This window comes from Pundamilia nyererei, unplaced genomic scaffold, assembly GCF_000239375.1.
Source record: "Pundamilia nyererei isolate P.nyererei 1_Seehausen unplaced genomic scaffold, PunNye1.0 scaffold00039, whole genome shotgun sequence".
Classification (NCBI taxonomy): domain Eukaryota; kingdom Metazoa; phylum Chordata; class Actinopteri; order Cichliformes; family Cichlidae; genus Pundamilia; species Pundamilia nyererei.
The window spans coordinates 251,652-255,004 of record NW_005187440.1 but is presented as its reverse complement, the minus strand read 5'-3'; the positions used below and the strand labels follow the sequence as shown (position 1 = coordinate 255,004).

Below are 3,353 nucleotides of genomic sequence, written 5' to 3'. Positions count from 1 at the left end.
TCTGTCACATCAGTTATTTCTCTCCTCATTTTCACTCAGCACAATACACACTGACTAGCATGCACAAACACAGAGAGTGAGAGGGGGAGCCCGAGTCACTCGCCACTCAGCGTGAGTACTGACTGAGTGAGGCAGGAGGGTCCTATGTACCGGTGATACCTTGTCCATCACTGGGGCCATGTACACACAATGGAGCTGTTTTTATAAGAAATCAGCATTTTTCCACATACATAAGCATGAACACTTTTCAGCAGTGCTGCAAGTATGCTTTACTTTCTCAGGTATTATTTCATCACTTATCCACCATTTATTTGTTTTAGCTCACACTCTCATAAAGGCCTTCCAAAGAGGTTTCCACTGATATTGACATTCATTTCATCCTGTGTCTTTGCTGAACAGCCAAAAGTTTGGCTGATTAATGAGAAAATTGCCAAGCAATAGCAATATAAGGTAGGGAGAGAGGAAGTTAGACAAAGTTAGAGAAAGAAAGAAATAATTGGTAAGAGAAGGAATGCAGACATTGAAGAGTTCAGCAACTGGTAAGAGTCTGAAAATAATTAGAAGGCAGACAGACAAAGAGAGCAGTACGACTGATTGATTTCTTGAAACTGGCAGGGCTGAAAAAAATATGCTGGAGAGACAGAAGGAAAGATAACCGACAGTAGCTGAAGCTCAGCAGTCTCTTCCACCCTCTGCAACTTTTACATCTGCCACACAGAGATCCTCCGCACTGTTGCTTTGCTTATTTTCACAAACCAAGCATTTCCAGGGACAGCTTCAACTCAGAGATGAAGCTGTTAGGCTTCTTAACAAGCATAACCCCAGAGCCACGTGGCTGCTGCACTTGAACTGGACTTTATAATTAAAGAATTTATGTAAGGCTTTATGTTATAAAATTGTGTATTTTCTAATCAGGGGCAGAATTAATTTATAGCCTGGCTGCTGACAACATTAATATCTCTTATAGACAGAGAATAGCATTTATCAGTCTTGTGTTTTCTCAAAAGTCCGACATGTTTTGCATCATTAACTCCAAACTCTTCTTTTTTCTTCTTTCTCAATATGAAGTGCGTGCAGTTCTGGGCCATTTGTTTTCCACAGCACAATCGGATTCATTCTGTTTCCACCTACATGCACACAAACCCACTCAGACTGAAAGCAGCCTTTCTCCCTCCCGTTGTTTCTCATAAATTACTCGATTGTATACACAAATCTTCCTCAAACCAAAGCAAAAATGCAGCGACATAAATACCAGAGCGCACATACACAGAGACACCAGCAAGCACACCCAAACAGAGAGGAAAGGTGAGCTGACAGCTTCCATCTGTAGCTTGTTATCACTCTAGCAGCTCATCACCTCAGTGTTGAAATCACGCCAGTGTCTCACCTCTCACCAACCTCTCCCCCTCTCTCTTCCCTGCTCTCTATCCAGCTTCACCTCACCTCTTCTGCGTCTCCACCACACTCAGTCTCTTCTGTCTATCCATCTTTAACGTCCTTACTTGAAGTCATTTTTGAATAATAGCGTCTTAAGTTTCATCTCGTTTCTTTCTGTCTTCCTGTCCCTTTTGCTACTTGATCTTTATTCCTTGTCTCTCTTCTTTTTATCCATCTTTTTGCGCAGTCTATATATACATCCACAAATTCATGACAGCATCCATAGTGAAACATCTGTCTTCAATGTGCATTATTTCCCTAAAAGCAGTCAGCCAGTGCTGCACTGACAAACAGCAGATGTGCCAAAGCAAAGCGACACGCGAATGAGCATCTGGTTTCACTGTGTCAACCCTCACGCAGTCTCACCCGCTGCAAAGATGTGTTTGCAATAATTTATTATTGATTTGTTTACATTTCACTCTTCTGCACAATCGGTCTAAGGCATGCCCTGGTGTTTGTCAAATCTACACGTCAGACGTGTGGACTTTGCAATCTCATTCACTGCTTCTGTTTTGCATACTACTCTTTGATCCAGGAGCCTGTGCAGTGAAGGAAAGAGCATGAAAAGGAGGAGAAGTGAGGTAAAATTGAGGGCACCACCACTGCCTGAATAGATTTTAATTTAGTTCTTAACTAGGAGGTATCGCATGTTCTGCTGAGAAAACTTATCTGCAACTGTTTTTTCCATCATGTTAAGCAGTATGGCCTCTCCGTGTGGAGTTTGCATTACCTGCGTGGGTGTCTCTCTGATGTCCAAAGGCATGCACGTTTGGCTATCTGGGGGCTCTAAATTACATGTAGAAGTGAAAATTGTGTGTCCAGATTGGATCCTACTTCATGTCCAATACACGCTGGAGAATGGATGGATGGACTATGACTAGACCACTAATAATGCTGCCAACTTGCAGACTCCCTCAGAGCAGTGGTCGGATTTTGCGGTCAGACTGAGGTTGAAAGGCTGAAACATAAAAAGTAACTGGACCTGGACAATCAAATGAAATGAATGAAACCAAGAAGTTAAAAAAGTTGGGGAGATTAATGACACACTATTAAGCAATTTTTCTTTTAAGGTTAAAAAAAGACACTAAAATTCGGTGATTGTGGATTAGGAGTACATGCAGTATTGTGCAAAAAGTCTTAAGATGTCACTTTCACATACTGCTCTTCTGCTATATTTGAACTTTTAGGTCTGGAACTTCTTCTTTTGTCCCCTTTGTTTAAGGAAACCACACTGAGATATGCCAAAAGAGCCATGAAATCTTTGGGAATCAGCTTGTTGGTGCAAAAATACTGTTTTACGCCTGTCCAACTCTGTTATCTTTGTCATGTTTCATTAATTTTAATGATGAAAAGGGAACAGAATTTGTGATAGTGATGTGGCAGGCTAGTAAAAGCAAAGGGTCTAAAGATACAATTTAAAATTTGTTCTTTGCTAACTTGTCTCTTATGTGCAGACACAACACACAACACGGAGGGTACATCCCATGGGTTGTATGCTTTAATGATTCAAAAGTAAGTGCTAAATGGCTTTACAAACCAGAAATGTTTCTCTGAAAATAGGCAAGTTAATGATGAGACTGAAAATGAGTGAGCTGTGATCTTGAGCGGTGTCTTAAGACTTCTGTGCAGCACTGTATGTTGCTGTGTGGGTCACTGATGTCTGGTGCCACAAAGTTTGCTTAAAATTTTAAAATATTGCCAAACAAGTGAATAACAATGAAAAGAAGCTTTCATGTGCAGCAAATATGCTTTTTTTCAATGAGTACCTGTACAACTTATTATCACACACACCATATTTAAAGAGTGTCTATGCAAAGTCGCAATATTTAGGAGGGATTATTAACACAAAATCTCAATGGTAAACCTAAGAGTCAGTGTTTTATTGCCAGCAACACACACTTCTGTCTGCACTGTCC

The 3,353-nt window shown here is 40.7% G+C and overlaps 1 protein-coding gene across 2 annotated transcripts in view; it reads right to left on the bottom strand.

Annotated features, from left to right (window-relative positions):
* sema3bl (sema domain, immunoglobulin domain (Ig), short basic domain, secreted, (semaphorin) 3bl) overlaps positions 1 to 3,353 on the bottom strand; it is a 56,095-nt gene that overhangs the window by 37,706 nt on the left and 15,036 nt on the right. The gene's annotated exons all lie outside the window — the stretch shown is intronic.